The following is a 14,350-nucleotide window of genomic DNA, read 5'->3' as shown; positions in this document are numbered from 1 at the left end:
GGTGTGAATATGGGCCTGAGATTAGGATCCGTAAAGTTCCAGATTTCGGCCCTATCCATTTTCTTCCAGAAATAGTTGTCTGCCCTCCCTGAGGTTCAGACTTTTTTGAAAGGAGTTCTGCACATCCAACCTCCCTTTGTACCACCTACGGCGCCCTGGGATCTTAACGTGGTGTTTCAGTTCCTCCAGTCGGACTGGTTTGAGCCTCTACAGGAGGTTGAGGTCAAGTTTCTCACGTGGAAGGCTGTCACTTTGTTGGCCTTAGCTTCTGCTAGACGTATGTCGGAGTTGGGGGCTTTGTCTTGTAAGAGCACCTACTTGATCTTCCATGGAGATAGAGCTGAGCTTCGGACACGTCAGCAGTTCCTTCCAAAGGTTGTGTCGGCATTTCATATCAACCAACCTATTGTGGTGCCAGTTGCGACTGACTCCTCAATTTCATCAAAGTCCTTAGATGTTGTAAGGGCTCTGAAAATCTATGTGAGGAGGACTGCTCATCATAGAAAATTGGACTCTCTGTTTGTTCTGTATGATCCCAAGAAACTTGGGTGTCCTGCTTCTAAGCAGACGATCTCTCGCTGGATCAGGTTCACTATCCAGCATGCGTATTCTATGGCAGGCTTGCCGTGTCCTACGTCTGTTTAAGCCCACTCTACTCGTAAGGTGGGTTCTTCCTGGGCGGCTGCCCGGGGTGTCTCAGCCTTGCAACTCTGCCGAGCAGCTACTTGGTCGGGGTCATATACATTCGCAAAGTTCTACAAGTTTGATACTTTGGCCTCTGAAGACCTTAAGTTTGGTCAATTGGTTCTGCAGGAGCCTCCGCGCTCTCCCTCCCGTTCTGGGAGCTTTGGTACATCCCCATGGTACTAATGTGGACCCCAGCATCCTCTAGGATGTAAGAGAAAATAGGATTTTAATTACCCACAGTAAATCCTTTTCTCGTAGTCCGAAGAGGATGCTGGGCGCCCTCCCAGCGCTTCGTTATCCTGCAGTGGTTATTTAGTTCAGTACTGCTTCGTTCTTGGTAAGTACTGTTTTGTTACTTGGTAAGTAAGCCTGTTCAGCCGTTGCTGATGTTTCAAGCTAGTTAGCCTGGGTTGCCTTGTGTGTGAGCTGGTGTGAATCTCGCAACTATCTGTGTAATCCTTCTCTCGAAGATGTCCGTCTCTTCAGGGACACAGTTTCTAGACTGGGTCTGGTAGGAGGGGCATAGAGGGAGGAGCCAGCCCACAGTCTCAAACTCTTAAAGTGCCAATGGCTCCTAGTGGACCCGTCTATACCTCATGGTACTAATGTGGACCCCAGCATCCTCTACGGACTACAAGAAAAGGATTTACCAGTAGGTAATTAAAATCCTATTTTCATGTATCAACCATTTCCATGTCGACTTTTTGAACCTGTCGACCTTGTGCATGTTGACCATTTGGTGTCGACATAGACACGGTTGACCTTTTGGCTGTTGACCTATTATACCATAACCGATGTATTAAAGCATGGCAAGAGATAAAGTACTATCCAATCAGCTCCTGACTCCCGCGTCCGGGAAGTCTGTGCACAGAGATGCAAACCCTGGGCTCAGCACACCTACAAAAAGTCGGCAATGCTCCATTTTGTAGAACGCTCCTGATCATTGCCTTCACTCTGCCCCCCAAATTTCGCAGAATGTAAATCATGATGCAGCTAAGAGGTGACTGCAAGCCATCATGCAGGACCCGTTCTGTACATGTGCAGTTCCCCAAACATCGGATTTACTGTGCATACAAATCCAAATTAGGCCCTTAGTCATGTGTGCTTAAGGATGATATAATATCCTTAAAACCTGGACTGTTAGGGTGTCTTGACGACAAAGTTTAGGAACCACTTCTGGAGGCTGAAACCTCAAGCCATATTATAGTGTGTTGTAATGAGTTTAGAAATATTTTGGTGAGATGATAGACATAAACTGGTTTCACACTGTGCGGTCCAAGTAAACAGAGTCTTCAGATTATTGAGCAGTTGTAGGCACATATTTTATCATACTAAATGTTATTTTTAATTTGGCAGTACAGATGGTGTAATGGTTAGCATTACTGCTTCACAGCACTGAGGTCATGGGTTCGATTCCCACCATGGCCCTAACTGTGTGGAGTTTGTATATTCTCCCTGTGCTTGTGTGGGTTTCCTCCGGGTACTCCTGGTTCCTCCCACAAACCAAAAATATACTTGTAGGTTAATTGGCTTTTGACAAAATAAACCCTGGCGTGAATGTGTGTGTGTGTACATGTGGTAGGAAATATAGGGGGTCACTCCGAGTTGATCGCAGCCAGCAACTTTTTGCTGCTGCTGCGATCAACTAATCCCCGCTATGGGGGAGTGTATTTTAGCATAGCAGGGCTGTGTTCACTTGTGCAGCCCTGCTATGCTTAACATTTTTCCTGCAAAACAAGACCAGCGCTACAGCTACTTACCCAGTGCGATGGATCCAGCGATGAAGGTCCCGGTCCTGACGTCAGACATCTGCCCTCCGTTCGCCTGGAAACGCCTGCGTTCTTCTTACCAATCCCCGAAAACGGCCTCCAAGGTGAGTATCCGCCCCGGACCGCCTGTCCGCTGTCAATCTTCTTCCGTCCAGCATTGCGTCTTTTCTTCTCGCTAGGCGCTCCGTTGCCTAACGACATCTGACGCCGTGCAACGGCGTGCGTGCACATTGCGCACGCTGTGCATGCGCTGTTCTGCCCGTTCGCACCGCAGAGAACAACCGCTGCGTGCGAAAGGGTCAGATTAACCCCAATAGAGTGTAAGCTCCACCGAGCAGGGACTGATGTGAATGGCCAAATATTCTCTGTAAAGTGCTGCGAAATATGTGTGTGCTATATAAATAACTGGTAATAAATAATAATAATAATAATAATAATAATAATAATTATTAAAAATAATAATAATAATTAGTATTAACACAGCTCTGAGAATTAGAGCAGATAATAAGAGCTACCTTAGTCAATTTTTAAAAATAGGAACATTTCTAGTGTCACAATTTTCAGGGATCAATCTATCAAAGTAGCTGGAATTTTGGAACTGTAGGCTACTATGGCATCTTTAGTAAACTCGCTTTCTGCTTTTATCATATTCTTATTTGTGAGCTGCATAGAGAACACATATGGGGCATCCTTAAGCATTGGTCACAAGCCTATTTGTGGGTCATTTTGAGTAAAATGTTACACTTTCATTCAGTGTTACCCAGCTATAATCCATATCTCATTTGGGGGGAGATTTATCATACAAAGAAAAAATGCACTTCAATGGGCGCTATGTGGGGTTACATGTAATGAGACTAGGTGTGACCCGTAGTTATAAAATGAAAACTTCCCTCAGGCAATACGAATGTCTTTAGTTGAAGCGAAAAAAAGACTTTCCCATTCCTCCTCTAGTAGTAGTAATTTTCTTTATGATCCTCCAAATGAAACTCAAAAAGAGGAAGAGAACAGCATATGGGGGGGGTCATTCTGACCGGTTCGCTCGCTGCTTTTTAATGCAGCAGAGCGAACGGGTCCCTACTGCGCATGCACCGGCGCCATAGTGCGCCGGCGCATGCCAGACGGCCGAAGGCCGTAGCAGGGATGCAATCGCCTCTGCCTGATTGACAGGCAGAGGCGATCGCTGGACGGGAGGGGGCGGAACGGTGGCGTTTGGCCGCCGTTTCGTGGGTGCAGTCCGGCCAACGCAGGCATGGTCGGACCAAACGGGGGGCGGGCCGCAGCGGCTGCGTGACGTCACACGCAGCCGCTGCGGGCCGGGGAGCGATGAGTAGCTCCCGGCCAGCATGCTAAAGCTGCGCTGGCCTGGAGCTACTCTTGAATTGCAAAGGCATCGCCGCTGTGTGATGCCTGTGCACTTCTGCAGGGGGGGGGGCAGACTGACATGTGGGGCGGACTAGCCCTGTGCTGGGCATCCCCCCGCAAGTCAGGGAAGATGATCGTAGCTGCGCTAAATTTAGCACAGCTACGATCGACTCGGAATGACCCCCATGGTGCAATACTGCTTTGCAAAATCTGATTAGAATTAGGAGGGGGTTCGCACTCACATGATACAGATAATATATGGGCGTATCTCTCACCATTAGGTAAGTAATCACTGGGGATTCAGTTTTCACAACAAATTTCAGATTTTTCTTGATTGGAGAGGAATGATCAGATGTGGCTATATCCACATACCCTCAAATGAGAAAAAGACATACAGTGGTGCAGATCCTTTTTAAAGGGGTAACAATTTTAATAAAATGCACTCACAAAATAAAAACATTCAAATGGCATATCTACCAACAGCTGGTATCCATAGAACCAAATGGAGCAACAATAAGTCCTGATAGATGAAGAAACAGCGGTGGGCAAAATCCGGATAAGTCCACGTGCTGAACGGGAAGAATGTCACCAGCTGGTTCAGGTCCCGTGCTGTCGGGTTTTTTCAGCAGCTTAACGCGTTTCAAACCATAAATGGGTCCTTCCTCAGAAGCATGCTGTCCTGGTCTCTTAACCATCTATTTAAAGGGGTTTCTAATTGGTCTCCTCCCCCTCTATGGATGGCTTCCTCCCGTGATTTCCGCGGGAAGACGCCAGGTGGAACTGATGTGTACCGGAAGTGACACGTGGCCCGGAAGTTGAATGGGGCCGGAAACAGGAACTGCCTGCCGCCATATTTCCTCATGCATTCCACGTGCAGTCCAGTGCTCCCGCGGCCATATCGACTCTCTAACTCAATGTTGTAAACAATCAATACTTCCGGGGCGGACGTCATCAGTGTTTCTTTACAAAATGGATAATACTAAAGAGTAAAAACGTATTAAAACACACATATACAACAATAGGATCATTTGTACATCCACAACATTATTTAATTTAAAAAGTGTTTTAATTCAAAGTCTGCATTGAGACCTTTAGGTACCGGAGTTTTTAGTGTATAGATCCATCGCATCTCACTTTTTGAGAGCCTAACATCTAAATCCCTAGTCCTCCAATTAGGAAGTATTTGCTGAATGGCCCAAAATGCCTGTCGCTCATATTCCTTTGATTTATGCACATTTTTAAAGTGAGAGGACACAGTATGTGTCTCTAACCCCTTTCGGATATTGTAAATGTGCTCGGCTAAGCGTACTTTAAGATTTCTACCCGTTTTTCCAATGTAAAGAAGTCCACAGCTGCATTGGAGGGCATATATCACATTTTTGGAGTTACATGTGATAAACTCATTTATCTTATTTGTTTGTCCATTAACTTTAAACTCCTTCATTTTCCTATCTCCCTTTACCGTACGACACATAAGACACATACCACAACTGTGGAACCCCTCACAGCAGATACTTGTTCTTTTTATATCATCTAAAGTACTTCTCACTAACCTATTTTTCAATGATGGGGCTCTCCTATAAATAAAAGATGGATAGGTCGGTAGGGAGGGACCCAATACTGGGTCTTTCTTAAGGATCAGCCAATTTCTTCTAAAGACTGATTCAATTTCTTTATATTGACAATTATTTTTACTGATGAAAGCCCAATCATGACCAGTGTCCTTTATGGTACTTTTTTCCTTTTCTTTTAACAAGGATTCCCTTTCTATTAGGTCAATTCTTTTCTTTGCATTACATAAAGTGGTAATATCGTATCCCTTTTGTTTGAAACGATCCATGATTTCCTCAATCTGATTATCGCAGACTGCCCTTTCAGAGCAGTTCCGCTTAATCCTAATAAACTGGTCAAAAGGTATCCCTTCGAGCCAGTGCTTGTGGTGTAAACTATTTCTTTCAATATAGAAAAAATCAGTGGGTTTTCTAAAGCCTTTCGTATATATTACATCATCCTTAATGTAGATTAAAAGATCTAAAAATGACATATGTGTGTTACTTATGTTGAACAACAGTTTAATTCCACAATCATTCATGTTTAGCTTAACACAGAAATTGGAAAGATCACCTTCCGATCCATACCATACAAAAAGAATATCATCTATAAAGCGGGTCCAGGACACCAGACTCGCCCCGAGCTCCCCCCATGCCACACCGCGGACTCCTCTCAATATGACATGAAGAGGTTAGCATAGCTCCGGGCGAATCTGGTGCTCATCGCTGTACCCACCATTTGCATGTAGTATGTCCCAGTAAAAAAGAAAAAAATATTCTTCAAGATGAAATGGATACTTTTTAGAATGAAATCCTTCAGTTCCTCCCCATATTCTGAACGCTCTAAAAAATATTTCACAGCTTCTAGCCCTTTTTCTGCCTCAATAATAGTGTATAAAGTGCTTACATCAGCACTAGCAAAATAGCACTCCTTATTCCATTTGATGTTCTCTAATTTCCTTATGATATCTCCAGTGTCCTTCAAATACGCCCTTGTTTTTTTAACTGAGGGCTGCAGATTGGAAGTGAGGCTATTGACTCCAGAAATAATGGGTCGGCCTGGTGGTTTTAACGGATTTTTATGAATTTTTGGTAAAACATATATAGTTGGGGTTGAAGGATGTGTGATATTAATAAAATTATATTCTGATTTATTAATAATACCTTTTGATAGGGCATCATTAATTAATTTCAACAGGTCCTGACCTATCCTCGTAGTGGGGTCTCCTTTTAGTTTCTTATAGGTAACACCATCCTCCAATTGACTAATGATTAAGCAGCACTACTGTCCCTCCTTTATCAGCAGGTTTTACAATCAAGTCAGTGTCACTTTTTAGATCCTGACTGGTCCATAAGCTGGAAACCAAGGACGGCCAAACGTGACTCTTTAAATCAGAAACCGCCGGCTGGGTCTTCTGCAACGAGGAAGCGGCCAACCAGCTGACGGGGAGAGTCAGATCTGCACAGCCGTCCGTATACAAGTGGCTCCAGCTTCCCGTGCTCCGTTGAGCGGACGTAGACGGGTGAGAGACAGCACCACACACCACTGAGTGCAGCGCAAGATCCCGCAAAACAGCCAGTTGGGCTGCAGTGGTAAGCTGCCATACACGGCACATAAGCAGCAATCACATTACGGGACAAGTGCTCTCAGGATCATTTGCACATAACGTGGGACACCATACATAGTGCCACTGCTTGTATATACAAGAGACTGCACCTTAAAACTGAAAAGCATACGAGTGTGCAAAAGTTTTCATACCATTTTAAGAAACATATATATCATGGAACAATAAGCTGTGTGCATACAGCATATGAGTGGTAACCACAATTTGGGACAGCATCTTTAAACAGTTGTTTCTACAATATCTATATGGATAACATTTTAACTGTCACTGAATGCCTTTCTGCCATTTCATCTTGGATGACATCTCGCCACCTCAAACTTAATATTTCCAAAACAGAATTAATTATATTTCCACCGGCCAATAGTAGTTTCTAACCTGATATCTCTATCACTGTTGAGAACTCTGCAATCACCCCTACCCCACAAGCTCGCTGCCTAGGTGTCATTCTTGACTCTGAACTGTCCTTTGTTACCCACATTCAATCTGTCTCAAGATCATGTTACATACATCTAAGAAACATATCCAAAATACGCCCTTATCTTACACAAGACACAGCAAAAACTCTAATCCATGCTCTCATTATCTCCCGCATTGATTATTGTAATAGTCTCCTGACCGGTCTTCCCAAACATAGGCTCTCACCCCTACAATCCATTTTGAATGCAGCTGTGAGGCTAATCTTCCTTGCCAGACGTTCATCGTCTGCAGATCCGCTCTGTCAGTCCCTCCATTGGTTACCGGTATTCTACCGTATTAAATATAAAATACTTTTACTCACATACAAGGCTATTAACAAAACTGCACCAACATACATCTCTTCACTCATCTCAAAATATCTCCCTACCCGACCTCTCCGCTCTGCACAAGATGTACGTCTCTCATCCACACGCATTACTTGTTCACACTCAAAATTACAGGACTTTATCCGGGCTTCACCCACTCTGTGGAATGCCCTCCCACGCACAGTAAGACTCGCCTCTAGTCTCCAAACCTTTAAATGTTCCCTGAAAACTCACCTTTTCAGACAAGCCTATCAAATTCCAGACCCACCCACATAACCTTCAGTGCTTCCCTATCTAATTACATCCTCTGTAGAGTATTCATAACATCACATATCTTGTCTTTCTTTAGTCTCACACCCTACTGACACTTGGATAACTTTGTGGGGTATCATCATACAACCCATTAAGAACCTAGCAATCTGGTGGACCATTATGCAATAGGTAGCATCTATCCTTGTGTATCTATGCCTATTTCCCTATAGATTGTAAGCTTGCGAGCAGGGCCTTCCTACCTCTATGTCTGTCTGTTTTTACCCAGTTTTGTTCTATTACTGTTGTTCTAATTGTAAAGCGCAACGGAATATGCTGCGCTATATAAGAAACTGTTAATAAATAAATAAATAAAGTTACCGTATATACTCGAGTATAAGCCGAGTTTTTCAGCACATGTTTTGTGCTGAAAAAGCCCCCCTCGGCTTATACTCGAGTGATGCTCTGGAGCAGAGCGTAGGGAGCAGCCATGAGGGAAGGAGGAGGAGGGAGGGAGGACACGGGTGCCGCAGCAGCGCACTGTAATTGGTGCATCAACCAGTGACGCTGCTGCAGCCATCCGTCTCCCTCTCCCTGCTTGCTGAAGCAATGCCGCGCCGCCCGCCTCCTCAGCCGCTGCAGACTTTCCTCTATGTCCTAAGGCCGGCCACCACTGCCCGCACTTCGCTGCCCCGTCATTCAGTTACACATAGCCGGATCATGGTGAGTATAGACAGGCGGCGGTGGTGGAGGTGGTGGGGGGGTTGGGGGCTGGGCATATCTGGCACTATGAGGGCATATCTGGCACTGAGGGTATATCTGGCACTGTGGTGGCATATGTAGCACTGTGGGGGAATATCTGGCAGTATGAGGGCATATCTGGCACTGTGGGGGCATATCTGGCACTGTGGAGGCATATCTGGCACTATGAGGGCATATCTGGCACTATGAGGGCATATCTGGCACTGTGGGGGCATATGTAGCACTGTGGGGGCATATCTGGCACCGTGGGGGAATATGTGTATCTGACAATGTGGGGGCATATCTGGCACTATGACGGCAAATATCTGGCACCATTGGGGCATATCTAGCACTGTGGGGGCATATATGGCACTGGGGGGCATATCTGGCACTATGAGGGCATATCTGGCACCGTGGGGGAATATCTGGCACAGTGGGGGCATATCTAGCAGTATGAGGGCTGTGTACGGCTAGAGCTGCATTTCCCACCCTAGGCTTATACTCGAGTCAATAAGTTTTCCCAGTTTTTTTGGGTGAAATTAGGTGCTTATATTCGGGTCGACTTATACTCGAGTATATACGGTAAATTGCACTTTTTTATGAAAGATGTATACTTAAGATTGGATACTATCTAGAGTGTGCATAAGTATTCATACTACATGTGGTAATATATATCAGGTGTTTTCCATTGTTATACAGATGTAGCCACCTTTATCTTGACCGATTCTCCGCCAAGACGGACGTTTAGTCACGCTAAGGCGATAGCTGAGTTTAATCACAAGCAGGCGCGTTAAGGCGATTCTAGATACTCAGCATGCATTACACATCTCCACCACTGGGTGGCTAATGCTCCACTAATCCAGTACTTTCGATCGTACAGTATAGTGGCGGATTGATCTACAGCTCTGGCAATTCATCAGTGACGACTGTCATGTTAATACTGTAGGCGTAACGGGAGGCGGTGGAAAAAGATGGTGACCTATGGAGACGCAACTAATTGTGTAAAAGGAAGAATGCACAGTACAATGTATAAGCACTGTGCTTTTAAAATACATGTACAGTACATGAGCGTCTGAGTTCCCTAAGGCATAATGGGAATGGTGGGCTAGCGGGAGGCGGTGGAAAATACCGTGCTTTACAAATGCGAGCGTCCAAGTCCCCTAAGGCATAAACCAACACCAATGGGGAGGGGGCCGGGCGCTGTTTGCTGTACTTTTACACATGAAATTGGGAATCTCTCATCAGGCGTCGTGGGCTTGCGATGAAGGCTCCCACCTCCCACGCTGGGGTTCCAGGGTTCGAGACCTGATGTGCCTTCTTTTTTTTTTTTATTGTAATAATATACTGTATTACTTTATTTTCATTGTAAGACAGTCAATGGAAGGGTGCACACAACTTACATATAAATCAGAGTAGATCTGCAGGAGCGATTCTTTACGCTAAATGCAACTACACAGCGGCAATGAGTAGAAATGAGTGTATTCTGACGCAACTAATTGAGCAAAACAGTACTGTAGATCTTCGGAGTTTGTGTATTGCACAGGACCTGAATTCCCTCCCTGTCTACTGCATGATATGTGCAGGCTCCCAGGGGGGAAGGGCGATGGGAGTAGGGGGAGACGATGGAAAATACCGTGCCTTTGAAATGCAATTATATGAGCGTCCGAGTTCCCTACGGCATAAACCAACACCAATGGGAAGGAAGTGCCAACCTTTTTTTTTATGTGTTCCCGTGACATTCACTTTAATATTTTTTTTCTCTGTCTAATACATCCAATGGAAGGATGCACACAACTTTCACATAAATCAGAGTACATCTGCAGGAGCGATTCTTTATGCTAAATGCCACAACACAGCGGTAATGAGTAGAAATGAGTGTATTCTGAGTGAGTAAAACAGTACTGTAGATCTTCGGCATTTGTGTATTGCACAGGACCTGAATTCCCTCCCTGTCCACTGCATGATCTGTGCAGGCTCCCAGGGGGGAAGGGCGATGGGCTAGTGGGAGGTGGTGGAAAATACCGTGTTTACAAATGTGAGCGTCCGAGTCCCCTAAGGCATAAACCAACACCAATGGGGAGGGGGCCGGGCGCTGTTTGATGTACTTTTACACATGAAATTGGGAATCTCTCATCAGGCATCGTGGGCTAGTGATGAAGGCTCCCACCTCCCCACCTCCCACTCTGGGGGTCCAGGGTTCGAGACCTGATGTGCCTTCTTTTTTATTTTTTTATTGTAGTAATATACTGTATTACTTTATTTTCATTGTAAGATAGTCAATGAAAGGGTGCACACAAGTTACATTTAAATCAGAGTACATCTGCAGGAGCAATTCTTTACGCTAAATGCAACTACACAGCGGCAATGAGTAGAAATGAGTGTATTCTGACTCAACTAATTGAGCAAAACTGTACTGTAGATCTTCGGCGTTTGTGTATTGCACAGGACCTGAATTCCCTCCCTGTCTACTGCATGATCTGTGCAGGCTCCCAGGGGGGAAGGGCGATGGGGGTAGGGGGAGACGATGGAAAATACCGTGCCTTTGAAATGCAATTATATGAGCGTCCGAGTCCCCTACGGCATAAACCAACACCAATGGGAAGGAAGTGCCAAAAAAAATTTTTTATGTGTTCCCGTGACATTCACTTTAATATTTCTTTTTTCTCTCTAATACATCCAATGGAAGGATGCACACAACTTTCACATAAATCAGAGTAGATCTGAAGGAGCGATTCTTTACGCTAAATGCCACTACACAGCGATAATGAGTAGAAATGAGTGTATTCTGAGTGAGTAAAACAGTACTGTAGATCTTCGGCATTTGTGTATTTCACAGGACCTGAATTCCCTCCCTGTCCACTGCATGATCTGTGCAGGCTCCGAGGGGGGAAGGGCGATGGGCTAGCGGGAGGCGGTGGAAAATACCGTGCTTTACAAATGCGAGCGTGCGAGTCCCCTAAGGCATAAACCAACACCAATGGGGAGGGGGCCGGGCGCTGTTTGCTGTACTTTTACACATGAAATTGGGAATCTCTCATCAGGCGTCGTGGGCTAGCGATGAAGGCTCCCACCTCCCACGCTGGGGTTCCAGGGTTCGAGACCTGATGTGCCTTCTTTTTTTTTTTTATTGTAATAATATACTGTATTACTTTATTTTCATTGTAAGACAGTCCATGGAAGGGTGCACACAACTTACATATAAATCAGAGTACATCTGCAGGAGCGATTCTTTACGCTAAATGCAACTACACAGCGGCAATGAGTAGAAATGAGTGTATTCTGACGCAACTAATTGAGCAAAACTGTACTGTAGATCTTCGGCATTTGTGTATTGCACAGGACCTGAATTCTCTCCCTGTCTACTGCATGATCTGTGCAGGCTCCCAGGGGGGAAGGGCGATGGGGGTAGGGGGAGACGATGGAAAATACAGTGCCTTTGAAATGCAATTATATGAGCGTCCGAGTCCCCTACGGCATAAACCAACACCAATGGGAAGGAAGTGCCAACCTTTTTTTTTAATGTGTTCCCGTGACATTCACTTTAATATTTTTTTTCCTCTCTAATACATCCAATGGAAGGATGCACACAACTTTCACATAAATCAGAGTAGATCTGCAGGAGCGATTCTTTACGCTAAATGCCACTACACAGCGGTAATGAGTAGAAATGAGTGTATTCTGAGTGAGTAAAACAATACTGTAGATCTTCGGCGTTTGTGTATTGCACAGGACCTGAATTCCCTCCCTGTCCACTGCATGATCTGTGCAGGCTCCCAGGGGGGAAGGGCGATGGGCTAGCGGGAGGCGGTGGAAAATACCGTGCTTTACAAATGCGAGCGTCCGAGTCCCCTAAGGCATAAACCATCACCAATGGGGAGGGGGCCGGGCGCTGTTTGCTGTACTTTTACACATGAAATTGGGAATCTCTCATCAGGCGTCGTGGGCTAGCGTGAAGGCTCCCACCTCCCACGCTGGGGGTCCAGGTTCGAGACCTGATGTGCCTTCTTTTTTTTTTTTATTGTAATAATATACTGTATTACTTTATTTTCATTGTAAGACAGTCAATGGAAGGGTGCACACAAGTTACATATAAATCAGAGTACATCTGCAGGAGCGATTCTTTACGCTAAATGCAACTACACAGCGGCATTGTAGATCTTCGGCGTTTGTGTATTGCACAGGACATGTGCAGGCTCCCAGGAGTGAAGGGCGTAGGTCGAGACAGTGGAAAACACCGTGGTCAAACAAAGGGCATATTCAAAACTAAGGGAAACTGTCACACAGTAACAATGCTGAATGCCTGGAACGCACGACGTCTGAGACGCACGACGTCTGAGACGCACGACATCTGAGACGCTCATTGCGCATAAGGACGGTGTCATGGCTGTTGTAAGGGACCGTCCTTATGCTCTTGGTGAGCTGTGTCTCCTCGTTCGCTGGCGGGACAGAAGTCTCACCAGCAACGAGGAGAAGGAGAGGGCTTACAGGAGGTCCAGCAGGGAGATCCTCCGGACATATAACCGGAGGAGATCCGTAAGGTCCTTGCAGAGGAGGTGGAGTGACCTCATCTGCAGGACTCCAAGGCGCCTGCAGGCCATAAGGGATTGTAAGTACAGTACAATACTGTAGATTACTGTACTTTAAGTTACTGTAGTTACAGGTACAGTACATTATAGCAGGTGGCTGCTGTAGCAGCAGGTATCCGGTCTATACAGCACTGTATCTGTGGTAAACAAATGGTTAAACAAGGCCCAAACATTAACCAGGGTTAAAAGGTCAATTTGTTTTTTTTTTACACTTTTCCAATTGTTCTTACATTTACTATCCATGTCAAAAGTGACACCATCTAGGTCGACACCATGTCGACCTATATCTGGTGTCAACCAATTGGTGTCGACCTAGATGGTGTGGCTTTTGAAATTGGTTGACAACAGTTATACTGTAGGTTGACATGGCCGTTAAGTTGACATGGAAAAAGATCGACATGAGTTTTACAAAAACTATTATTATTTTTTAAACTTGTGTGTATATATAGTTCTTTACAATCCACGTGGTCTACGATTGTGCAGTGTATCATGCAGTGTACAGTATATGCAGTGTATCACAGTGTATCGTGCTGCGTAATTGCAGCGTGTCATGCAGTGTACATTCAGTATATGGTATTGTGCAGTGAGTGTAATGCATAGTGAATCACATCGTGCAGTGTACTGTATACACATGTGGTAATTGCAGTGTTTTGTGCAGTGTACATTGTATCATATTTTGCAGGCAAATGTGCAGTGTATCGTGCAGTGTAATGTGCAGTTTGTTGTATTACGCATGCAGTGCATACAGTATGCAGTGTCGTGCAGTGTGTTGTGCAGTGTAATGTGCAGTTTGTCGTATTGTGCAGTGTACTGTATCACATAGTGCAGTGCATATGCAGTGTCGTGCAGTGCATCGTGTGGTGTAATTGCAGTGTGTCGTGCAGTGTACCTGCAGCGTATTGTGCAGTGTATCGTACATTATCATTCAGTGTAACGTGCATCTGTAATTGCAGTCTCCTGCCTCCCACGCTGAGAGTCCCGGGTTTTATTCCCAAAGTT

The sequence above is a fragment of the Pseudophryne corroboree genome, chromosome 8 (assembly GCF_028390025.1).
Source record: "Pseudophryne corroboree isolate aPseCor3 chromosome 8, aPseCor3.hap2, whole genome shotgun sequence".
NCBI lineage: Eukaryota > Metazoa > Chordata > Amphibia > Anura > Myobatrachidae > Pseudophryne > Pseudophryne corroboree.
The sequence above is the reverse complement of the archived record's forward strand: the minus strand, read 5'-3'. Positions refer to the sequence as shown.